The 12,842-nt window shown below is 30.6% G+C and overlaps 1 protein-coding gene and 1 long non-coding RNA gene across 3 annotated transcripts in view; both read left to right on the plus strand.

The window, feature by feature from the left end:
- Positions 1–12,842, plus strand: part of FBXL17 (F-box and leucine rich repeat protein 17) — a 503,519-nt gene that overhangs the window by 93,007 nt on the left and 397,670 nt on the right. The gene's annotated exons all lie outside the window — the stretch shown is intronic.
- On the plus strand, positions 1,826–10,234 carry LOC309861163. The gene is made up of 3 exons (XR_014309792.1): positions 1,826–1,969; positions 3,345–3,429; positions 5,484–10,234. It is a non-coding gene; the product is annotated as an uncharacterized lncRNA (long non-coding RNA).

Genomic DNA, 12,842 nt, shown 5'->3' on the forward strand with positions numbered 1-12,842 from the left:
TTTAGTTCAAACTAAGCCATGCTCACAGCTTGACTGGACTGAATTAATAATTTTATGTACCTGTTTCTCTCAATTTACTTTTTTTCTGTGTTCTTGTTCTTGAGTAAAACCCTTCAATTTTTATTTTCCCTCTCATAAAAAGTAAGAGACTCCACATTCCTTAGAACGGTTGGCAGTATTCCTCTTGGCCTGACTTCTGCTTAGCAAATCTTGCTCCTACTGTGCCTCTACAACCCACTTTGCCCTAGCTGAATCCATGTGTGGTTTTCTGAACATGCAGTTCATACTTCATTCTTTCTGCCCAAAATTCTCTTTCCCTTCTTTTCCATCAGGCTCATCTTTTAAGACTTGTTGGTTTATGACAGCTTTAACAGGTAGGTATTACTACCTCTCCATTATTCAGATGAGAGGAAATTAAAGCTTAGAAAGTTTAACCTTCTCAGGAACTCATCAAATTCCTCTCTTAGGAATTAGAAATTGGGAAAATGAATTAGTTCCTCACAGAAAAACCTTACTGTAGACATACAGTAGAGAATCAGTTCCCAGTGGCAAAGTTTTATTTTTATTTTATCATAGATAAAGATCAGAAAGAGGTCTTCATATTATTTTTTATAGAGTATGTATGAGGCAGAGACAGAAAGTAACAAAAGAAATTACTGAGTGTGAGAGGTCGAAACACCAAGTGAGGGAGAGAGGGTAAAAGCTCTCTTGGTTCCTAGGTCTTTTCATTCTTGTGTTGATAATTGTAAGAGATTTTCTGTCTTTAGAGTTCATTTGACTTGACTTTTTTTTATCCTTTGCAACCTAAAGAGCCAAATTAAAGCAGATGTATATATTTGTGTGTATTTGCTAGCTTAGTTTCAGTTAAGTAGAGGAAATCTTCACCAAAAAGTGTCTGTATTCCACAGATATATTTATGAATTTGATTGGAACCTAGAAAATGGTTTCTCGTGAAGTTATAAAGGATGATTATATTCTTTGGTTAGCTCATCTAGGTTTTATCGGGTTGAACTACTAAATACTATATTGTAATAAAAATAGATTACTATTGAAATGTGATTACTAAAATTAGTGATTCAAATGAAGACAAAAATAGTTTTTATCAGATGCTAGCATCTGAGGAAAAGCAGATTTAATTAAAGAAGCTTAGGGTAGTACATATAAACTTACATGGCAATTTTAGCTTCTTATTTATTTAAAACAACTGTATTAAAGTGTTTAGCGTCCATGATAGATTGTATTTGTTTTGTGTTTAAAACTGTAATAAAATTGAGAGGGATGGAGATACATGTCTTTAGGTTGTGAAAGATAAATAGGGAGGAACATGATATATGATATTCCCTTCCATTAAAGCAGTCCTTGCAATAGGGACCAAATTTCTTCTGTTTGTAGTTCTCAAACTCTTTGGTCTATGGACCACTCTATACCCTTAAAAAATTATTCAGTACTCCAAAGAGATTTTGTTTATGTTTTTATATCTTTTGATATTTTTTTGTACTTAAAATTAAAAAAGTAAATTTTGAATATAGAAGCATTCATTCCATTAGTTATCAGAGTGATTATGTTATTACAAGATCATATAATTCTGAAAGTGAGTAGAAAAGGCATTTAACCAAAATAGTTTTTGATTTTACAGATACCCTGAGCAGGTCCTAGGTGAGAAACCCTGGACCAAACTTTGAAAACTGCTCCTATAGTTACAATACTTCTGTTCAAATGGGAGAAGATTTTAGTAGAAACAAGAAATTAACCATCTTCAAAATATGTATATATTATGTTGAGCAGTCATCCCTTTTAAATTCATTTGTTTTCCACAGTAAAAGAAAACAATTTGACTTGGCTTTGTTTGTACTTACTTTTAGATTGGAAGATGAAAATATGAAGGAAAAAAAAAGAAAGGGGTAGTATTGACTGTGGGGTGTGTCTACGTGCTTGGGAGAAGTGATCTAGTCAAATGGAATTGAGCCAGGTACTAGAAATGTAGTCTGGGTGGCTCATCTAATGGTGGTCGTTTGCTTTCTGTTTTTAGTCATACATTACGGTTCACTATTATGGCTGTTATTTGAGCGCTATCACAGGTAACTTAGAGATTATAATTAGAAAAGGGAGTATATTTTGAAGCATTCTTCAATATGAGAGAATCTCATGATCTTTCTGAACCTTAGGGAGAATCTTTATATTAAGACCTTGGTATTTTGTGTTGTTACTAATCCTAGCTGGATTAGAACCAGGGACTTGAATACAGTGGTGAGTAGTATTTGGAGCTTTATATTTAGGTACTCTATTTCGAAAGTGAATGCAAATCACCTTCTCTTTTTCTTTTACATTGAGTTATATGTTAATTTAGTTGTGACATTTTTGACTGAAAGAAATTCTGTGGCTTTTCTTTTTTCTTTTTAAGTAATCTGTGCCCAGCCTGGGCCTCAGACTCACAACCCCAGTTTCAAGAGTCACATTCTCTATTGACTGAACCAGCCAGATGCCCTGATTCTGTGGAATCTTTTTATAAAATAAAAAATTATTTTGAACTGTGAATTATCACTGATTTTTCTTTTAGCATAGGTTTTTTTCTTAAAAAGTGTAATATATCTATCTATGAATTCCATAGGGTGCATTATAGAAAAAATTATTTAAATAAGGGCTAAATGCCCATGTCTGAAAAAGATTTTATATAAAATATCCCATGAAATATAAATCTATAACCTTAAAGTATTATTTAAATATAGTAAATACCACATATAATTAAAATACTGCATATATTTCCTAAATGGTCCAATTAGATTTAGGGGTTTGATGAGGAAAATTATTATATTAATTACAGTTGTTTTGTTAGAAGAAAATTTTCAGGTTTTGTATGTAAAATTTTGTATCTTAATTTTTCAAAGCTTCTCTTAAGCCTAGGCAATGATGAGTTAACTCACTTTTTTAAAAGGGCTTATTTGAAAGTGATTACTTATTTCTTGATGTTCAAGATTTATTTGGAGAGTCTTCAGAAGACTTACCTGAATAGAATCAGGAAGCAATCTGTATTTCTAATTTTCTTTTTGCTACTTTGAGGTAATTATTCCAAAAATCACAGATGAACCCTCCACTCACTTTTTTGAGGGAAATTACTCTTCAATTACAATGTGTTGATATAATTCATGGAGGTATTTTTGACTAGTGATGACTTTATATTCATATAGGAATAACCATTACACTATCTTTGTCTCTATTGTAGTGTAAAATTTTGTTTTTCCTTGGATGTGTCAATTTAGTTACATTGATGACATCTGTATTTTCAGCTAAATTAGCCTTGACCAGCTGCTTTATTGATTGGTCCAAATTTGTGGCATGTTTTTCAGAAAGACTTATGATGGGTTGGCGCACAGAAATGTCATATTCCAATCACGACATGAGAAATGGTTGGATTGCCTGTCCTTCTAGGAGGTATTCTTAAAATTAGTTATCCTGTTATATTATATCAATACTTACATCTCCCATTAAGAATGAGAAATATTTAGATTTTGTTATTAGCAGAGTTTATTTATAAATTTGTAGAAATTATCATTTTAGGAATTAAATTGTCAAACTTCTTTGGATTCCGAATTTTTGATTGTTCCTCTAAATAGAAAACTATGTCTCTTAGTAAGTAATTATTAAACTACTCCATTTATGCTGATAAGTTATAACTGATATAATTGACTCTGATAACTCCATTTACTGATAACTATAATTTTCCAGGAATAATGAAATTTTGCCACTTAGAATCGATGCAAGAATAAGTGTTATTTCTCCAGTGTTTGTCTTTTTCTTAAGACTAGATCTACGGTACTGCAACAAAAACAGAAACACAAAACTTGCCTCAATTAATTTCCGTTACATTCAGAGGGTGGTTAACATAGGTTTTTAACTTTTTGCTATTTAAATCTCTTCAAGTGGTGTGTAAGAAAGATTTAAGAATTTTGCAGCGTAGGTAAACTGTAGTAACTGTGTGCTGAAAGAAATTTAGGAAAATTACTGGCTTACAGTTGTTTTGCAATTCAAATGATGCCAGTAGTTCTTCATGAAAAGATGACTTGTTTTTAAAATTCTCTTTATTAATACGCATTTTTAAAGCTTTAAAACCCATTTTCGGTTTTTATCAATTTATCTATATAAATATGTGCCTCCTCCATTTTAAGACTAGTTAATAGAAAACTTAGCAATAAAATAAAACCAAAGATTACAGAATTAACAAGTGGTGGAAATAACAGAATTCAGAGATCCCTGAATCTTATGCCTCCTGTTCTTAAATTCAGTAGACAAAAATGCAGTGAAAAGCTACAATTGAAATGCTACAGTGGTTACTCCATGAACATAGAAAACACCTTTGGCATTTCTTTTGCTTTTTCATGTGTACATATACTTTAATATAGTTTACTTTCTATAATCTAACTATAGACCCATATTTTAAGCTATTATTTTAAACTATAAACATATTTAAACATATATATATTCTTTAATATACATTTATTTTTCCTAACTATGATCTTTAGTTATAAATCATTTTGAGTCAGTAGTATTTTGGAGCTAGCAGAACTCTACCCTTATGTATGTAAAACAATTACATGTAGGCTTTCATTGTACAAATTCTAGGTAATAAAAATATGGCCAGATAAACATGTTTTTATTTTTTTGCTTTCTCTTTGTTGCCTTTTTTGTGTGTGTAAAAGAAGCAAAGTGAATTATTTCATACTAACGAATAGTTTTTAGGGCCAGGAGCTGCCCTCCAGGTTTTCCCAAATTGCTACCATAGGAAAATAAAACTAAGCAGAACTCCATAGAATGAATACATCTCTTCTGTATATAGAACATTGTTAAACATATTTAGTTTACAGTAAAAATTTACATATGGAGATAATTAAGTAATATAAAAGAAACATATCTTTTATAGTCATTAATTTTTAACAACTACCCTATAATACAGTAGGTAATTTGGTCTGCACATTTAATTAAAACCATTATCTTCTTTTTGGAGACTTTTATTCTACAATTCCAAAAACTGTTTGTGGAAAAAAAAAAATCATGGATCTATTTGTCTCTAAATTGGGCTGCTTTGAACAAGTAGGAGAAGGAGATTGTGTGTCTCTGTTTAAAGAGTTCTTTATTTTAGATATTTGACATAGCTGAATATTAAAGTATCTAAAATTATTTTAGTTATGTCCCTACAATTTTTTGAGTCAGAGATACAAAAATGAAACTATTTAATCTATTTATTAGCAGAACCAACAATTAGTTTAAAAACATTTAAAAAAAATTTCAAGCTGTTAAGTAACCATCTATTTCTAGCTTTAGACAAAACTGTAATGAATACCTTCCTTTTGAGCTCTAAGAAATTCATTTTCTAAAACCTTTAAGTTTAAGGTCTAAACTTGCACATTTAGGTTCATTTGCCCATCATTTCAGATGTTCTGGGAAGAGATATCTAATGATTTTTCCATGGCATTTACCTTTTTTTTCAGATTCTCGACTGACATTTTATCGTGTTATTGTGTTCCACGCTATTTAGTTCCTCCTGGAGCCTTCTGAATTTCACATGCACTACTTCCATCAGCTCGTGCAGAGTGGATAACTTACCTAGGGACCCAGGTCTTACTGGACAAGCAGGCAATTGTGAACAGAGGCGGACTGGCTTGCTTTTTTTTTTTTTTTTAATTTAAATTTTTATAATTCTTTGCATTTTAAAGTATAGATACTCATTTTAGGAATTTATTGGAAAGTAAAAGCCAGTGAGTTTCTGTAGGAAATATATGTCTTTATCTAAAATGGAAGGATTGTGTAGAAATGAGTCTCCCTACATGATGGCTTTTTTTTCCATACTCAATAACTTTTCATTGTAACAAACATTTTTCTATTTCTAAAAACTAAGTATATCTGTTTTCTAGTACTTATTTCTGTAATGTAAACATACTTGTGTAGGTATGAAAAACAAACAAACAAACAAACAAACTGTTCTGTATGTAAAAAATATAACTTACTGGTATCTTGTTAGGAGGTAGGAACCTCAGGTTTACTAAGAAGTAGAAGAGAGGGATTTATTTAAAGGAGGTTTAAACTCCTTGCAAACTGGGAATTTATCTTGTATATCATAAAGATAGAACTTTGCCACCAGTTTAAAAGAAAAACAAGATTTTTGGTAGAATCTTTACTAAATGACTTAAAAAATACTAAAGAATTCTAGAAATTGTAAGTCAGACTGGTTTAGAACAGCAACAATAAATTGGGCCTACTTTTTCAGATGTGTACCCATTAAAATTAGGTATCTCTCTCGGCAGTTAGGTAACAGGAAAAATTGCTATATTGTGTTTTAATGAAATACTGGCACTTACTAAAACTGAAAGTTAATTTTAAATATTATTTAGATCCTTGAGCCAGAATTTTCATGTGGATATGGAAGAAAAGACTCACAATATTAACTGCAAGAATAAATATATTTTAAGTGCTGAAATATTAAGTTTAAATTTTTTGTTGCTTTGAAAACATGTAAGAACTAAATTAAGTTTTTGATTCGTGGCTAGTTAATGACGGGGAATAAATTAGTATGAATCTAAAAATTAAACAGAATGAATTAGGAGTTGTTAGACATCTGATGCTTTAAAATTCTATATGAGAAAATAGTGTATTATCAAGGGAAGAATTGTGGTTTTTGTTGATTAAGAACTTTGCTGTTTTTAAAAATTCATTTATATATTTTCTACCATTACAACATTGTTTCCCATCTCTCTGAGTTTGAGCTGATTTCTTCTTAGCACCATTAGTCGACTTAGTGTAATCAGTGGCATTCAATTTTTGTAAAGCAAAACTTAGGGCTTTAGATGTTTCCAGTAAAACTAAAGCCTATTGAAATTGTTTTGTTTGGATTTTAGTTTAAATCTTGTCTATCCTGCTTTATAGCTCCCCCTTTGACTAATAGATTAGCAGTACCTTTTTCTGTATAGAGATTTTATGCAAAAAAAGTAATTTTTTTAGTATCCTCTATCCTTTTTTTTTTTTTTTTTGACATTCAGAAGTCAAATACTGTGTGCTTTATCTTCACATTAAGTAGCAAGAAGACTGTAACTTGAATAGAAAAAATTACTGCATTGGGGTATTTTCTATCATAGAATGCTATATTTTGTTGAATTTCTGTAGTATTTTGTGTTTCTTCCATTAGAGGAAGAAAGAATTAGTTGTTTAATAGATAAATTAAAATTGTATAGTAGAAGCCCTAATTGGATATTTTTGGTAGTGCAAGAGTGAAATTGTTTTAGCATTCTTCTGGTAAGAAGTAACAACATTGCTTCAGGTGAGAGTGGCATGTACAATTAGAATTCAGCCAGATGATTGGGTCTTAAACTTTTTTTTTTACAAACAAAAAATATAATGTCGTATAGAAACCTGAGTTTTCAAAAACATACTGATTCCTGGCTTAGCTGAATTTCTTAGCCTTTGTTTGTTTTTAAAGCTGTCTTTCTTGTAACAAAGGGTAGAATGTTAAATATTTAGTAAGAATTTGAAGCATGAATTGGTATAAAATGACCTAAAGTTAATTATTTCTTAATTTATAATGAACACTGGAGTAATTTCTTAAAGTATATTTCTGAGTTGCTTAACATTTTTTGCATTATTCAGTGTTAACTTTTAAAAGAAATGTTTCTGCAACATTTAAACTGGTTTAGCAGTTGTCTATAAATGAATGGGCAGTGTCAGTCTTAAAATTCTTTTGTAAAGTAACCAAATAATTTTCCTTTGCACAGTAGAAACAGTTAAAATAGTATTTATACATTGGGTTTTCTCCTGGTATTTGAGTTTTTAAAACTGCCACATAGTCTGAAAATGATTTTATTTTGCTAGAAATGCTTTTGGGAATGTTTATTTTCTGTATAAGTGGAGATTGAGCACCACCTGTTGGTCAAACAAATGTATTTTAATTTGTGATTTCAGCAAAAAGATTTTGTTGTGAAATAATTACATTTCTTAACAATTGAGGTCTTATATAATTCTGTCACAGTATAGATTTATGTCTAAAAACTGTACTTCATAAAATCCACCAGAATGCCTTAATTATTATAAATTATAAAATGATCCACCTTTAACATCTTTACTATGTAAATTTTCCTAACTTTATTGCTGTATTCTACTGAAATATGTAAGTTATCTTTTTAAAGAAGTGGATGGTCTTAACCTTGTGTTTACTTACTAAGTTATTAAGAGAGATGATTATTTTATTTGCCTTATGTGGAAATTATCAAATTGAGGAAGAACAGTTTGGTGATTGATTCCTGTGTTATTTATGCCTTATCTGAATGCTGCTAGATTTAATATTTAAGAAAAAAATCAATTAAAAATTATTTTTAATAGCAGTCTGAAGTAAAAATGTAAGAAGTTTTATACTAGAAACAGCAATTACTATTTTTTATTAGTATTTTATATAATTTTACACTTTGTTATGTTGAATGTTTTGTTTGAAATAGATAAAACTAAAGTAGTCATTAATAAAGCAAATTATTAATTTTAAAATCTTAATTTTAATAATTGATATGAATACAAATATTAATGAAACAAACCGCTCAGAGCAAAGCAAAACATATCTGAAGTGACATTTGATACTCTCAGAGATGTGAAAACTGTATTTCCATTAAGACTAGGTACAGAAGGCAGCTATGGTACTTCTTTCACTACTGACTTCAAAGTGAGTGCTACAGCTGTATCAAAGTCTTAACCCCTCATCCATTAATAATGTACAGTAAATAAATCAGTCCTTTTGGGTTTTAGGGAGGTTGATCTTTTTATTTTAGGTTATACTTTCTAAGAAGAAATTCCATGCTTAGTGTTCCATGCTTAGTATTAGATATATTCTTACCAAGAAAACAGTACAAATAAAGCCAAAAAGATAAATTTATTTACATTGATATTTTATGTATCATAACAGAAGGTAACTGATGTTTTATATTAAAATTAAGATTGATAATCACCAGGTTTACACACTTCACAGCACTCACCAATATGTTTATAAAAAAATAAAAAATTAAAGATTGATAGTGTCTACTATATTAGATTGTTTCAAATTAAAAATCATACCCAAGTTTCCTTCAACTTCTGTTGCTTTTTTCTATGCCCATTTAATGTTACCACTTTTTGCTTATTTTGTTAAGCTGGAAACTTCGGAGTCAGTCCTGTCTCTCATTTTCACCATGAAATTCAGTTTCTAAACACTGGGAATAACTCCTCATTCTTCTGTTGCACTACTTCAGTCTTCCTTATCCCTCTGGCTAATTCAGTAGCTTACTAATTTCATTGTTTCCGGTCTCTTTCCTATTTTACCCTATCTTCAGTAGAACTTGGAAGTTTTTCACTGGGACCTTAGGGTCCAGTTCCAGTCTACTCTTCGAGCCTTACATCCCCCGTTCTCTTTCTCACCTTTTGAAACCAAATGTTATCTCCTTTGTGAAGAGTCACTTTTTAAGAATTAATCATATAGATTTGAGCTCTACTAGCACTTTGGTCATATTTCTAGACGGTCTCTAATCACTAGAACAATTGTTAAGTTTATGCAATTATAAATAGTTAGGAAGTCTCTGAAAGCAGTGACTGAAAGCAGTGGTTTGTTTGTTTTAATTTTGAATTTTAAGTCCCACGCATATTCCTTGGCACACAAAAGGTTGTAAACTTAGGGTAAAGAGTTTGTTTACTTTGTCTCCTGGAGTGATTTACATACTCAGACCCTAAATGTGTTTATATATGTAATATATTTAGAACAGTACTGGTATGTAGTAAAGCCTCAATATATGTTAACAGTTATTGTTTTAAAAAGAAAATAAGCCATTTAAATATATTTCAGTATTGGGGAAGGTACACAAATTTGAAGCAACGTTCTTAAAGACTTTTTTTTTTAGCAGTGAAATATCACATATTAAAGCTAATTTAAAATCTTGAGTATGTGAGAACCATTTTATTTATTTTATTAAAAGCTGTGCAACTGAGAATTGAATTATGTAAAGTTTTATTAAGTTTGTCTTTTAGAGTTAAAAAATATGTACACATACATAAATAACTGCTTAATCTTGTCTTAAAGTTGTTGCCGTATTATGTTAAAGTAATTTCACTCTAAACTATTTACCAAAATGGTTTTTGGTGATAAAGAGAAATAGTGTTAAGAAAATAAATGAAAAATTGGCATCTTATTTTTTAGGGTAGACATTTAAATTAAAAAATGAGGACCTAGCATACAGTTTTTTTTTGTTTGTTTGTTTTGTTTTTGTTTTCCAGATAGGCTGGGTTATAGTTATGTTAGTACAAGGTTTTAAAAAACAACTGTAAGGGCACCTGGGTGGCTCAGTGGGTTAGGCCTCTACCTTTGGCTCGGGTCATGATCCCAGGGTCCTGGGATCGAGCCCTGCATCTGGCTCTCTGCTCAGCGGGGAGCTTGCTTCCTCCTCTCTCTCTGCCTGCTTCTCTGACTACTTGTGATCTCCATCTGTCAAATAAATAAATAAAATCTTAAAAAAAAAACAACAACTGTAGAATATTTGAAATAAGTCATTCTATCATAAGGCTTATGGCAGACAGATTTGGTTTTGACTTGACTGTCTTAGATTTACTGGTTTTGTTTGTTTGTTTTATTTTCTTCCATCCTTCTTTGCTTGATGAATTTTCTCATCAGTTCAGTCAAGTTCAAAGTGAAGATTTCCTTGACTTTTTTTCAGTGGTTTTGAAGGGGAGGTAGGGGGATACAGGGATACATAAGGAAATGTCAACAGAATATTTTTTTATAATATATGTTATAGTTAAATCTGATTTCTTTAGTTAGAAATCTTTATTTATGATATGGCATTGGAAGATGAAGGTTAAAAGCATCCATTGGGATACAGGCCTCTGAATCTAGACAGTTCTCAAAAATTCATAAAAACATTCATAATGAATGAGAATCACTGAGTAATGTTAATATTAGCTTAGATTGTAACGCTAAGTATTTTTAAGGAGTTTACAACTTTTTGGAATTATAAAAGGTGTTTTTTTAGACAATAGAGTAAAGAGAAATTTGATTCTTTGTTGGGTTGGATCTTATATTTTGCAATCTAGTATCATTAACAGTATACATATTATATAACTTAAAAATATCATTGATATTAATCATTTTCTTTCTATGATTGAATGCTTATGTTGGAAATAAGTATAGCATTGAAAGTCTGTGTTTAATATTACGTGTGTCTGCTTTGAATTTCTTTTTTGATTGACATACATTACTCCTGAGTGAGACGCTTACTGTTGATAGTATTAAATAATTTCTGCAGTCTACAATTAATAATTTAACTGCAGATGGCTTTCTGTTGACTCTATGTTATTTCATCTTATGATTATAAAATATGCCATAATATAGTAATTTATTGGGGGGATTTAATTAAACATTTGAGGATGAATATAGAGTCTTATAATCTTGAATTTTATTTTATTGTTTAGTAAATTTGTATATTATTCCGTAAGAGATGTGTGCTCAGGATAACTCAGAGATTTTAAAACTTAGGGGAAACAGAAATATTTTAAAACTATTTCCTAGCAATAAAATTCTACATGTCTCCTTATTTGAAAATATCTTTTAATTATTGGGTTTACAGATTTCACAGTTTGGTTTAAATCTGAAAGTTTTCAGTATTTCTTAAATGAATAAGCCAACGAAAGTTAGTGTAAAATATTTCAATTTTATATTTTTATATTCAGTATATAACCCATATTCATACGTAGTATTTTGCTTTATTAGTAGAAATTTCTCATTGTTAGATGTAATCATTCCTACCAAGGGATATTTTAAAGTATCAGTGATAACCATATTTTCAGATTAATAAGAAGCTAAGAGAAATATATAGTGTTTATTCAGCAAGTATTTTGGTGTCTGAAAAGTATTGAGACTATGATTTAAGTTTGGTTATTTCCTAATTAAATATTATTTAGGAAGAGAAAAACATTAGTAGCAAAGTAAAATGCAGTGTTATATGTGCTATAACACGTGATGTGAAAGAAACTTAGAGCAGTGCTTAAGACTTTTTGAGGTTCGCAGGTTTTTGTGAGATTGTGATGTTTCGTTCATTTATAAGGAATTGAAGAATATTTCTAGGTGGTAAGAGAAAATAAAGAAGGGGTTTGTTGTTCAGGGAGCACTATGTGCACAGGTGTGGAGGCATTTAGAGAGCAGGGCTTCGAAGAGGGCACTGTGGACCATGAAGCTGACTGGAAATGTAGGCTATAAAAGTTTTTTGGGTCTTATGGCAATAATTTTGGATATTATTCTGTAAGCATTGGTGAGGGATTAAAGAATTTTGAGCAGGAGAAGAACCTGTACCCATTTCCATTTTTGTAAGATTATTGTGGTCATACTGTGGAAGATGACGGTAGAAAAGTCAATCAGGGAAATTTCTACAGTACAAGAAAGAGAGTACCTGAACTAAGTGGCAGTGAGAGTAGAAAGGGAGAGGTTAAAGGAGATAGAGTCAGTCCCACAGGTCTTGATGATTAATTGGTTGTTGAGGTTTACAATGGTTTTTTTTTTTGGATTACTCAAGATGGGTATCTAGTTCGAGCTACTACTCATTGACATAGGGACTAATGGAAAGAGGGCATAGTTTTGGGATAGGGGTGGACTTTAGTGGTAAACATGTCCTTTTTAAAAATTTAAATTCCATTAATTAACATATAACATATTATTAGTTTCAGAGGTAGAGTTCCGTGATTTATCAGTCTTATATAACACCCAGTGCTCATTGCGTCATGTGCCCTTCTTAATGTCCATCACCCAGTTATTCCTCCCCTCTAGCAACCCTCAGTATGTTTCCTATGATATAGAATCT

The sequence above is a fragment of the Mustela nivalis genome, assembly GCF_964662115.1.
Source record: "Mustela nivalis genome assembly, chromosome: 3".
In the NCBI taxonomy this organism is placed as follows: Eukaryota; Metazoa; Chordata; class Mammalia; order Carnivora; family Mustelidae; genus Mustela; species Mustela nivalis.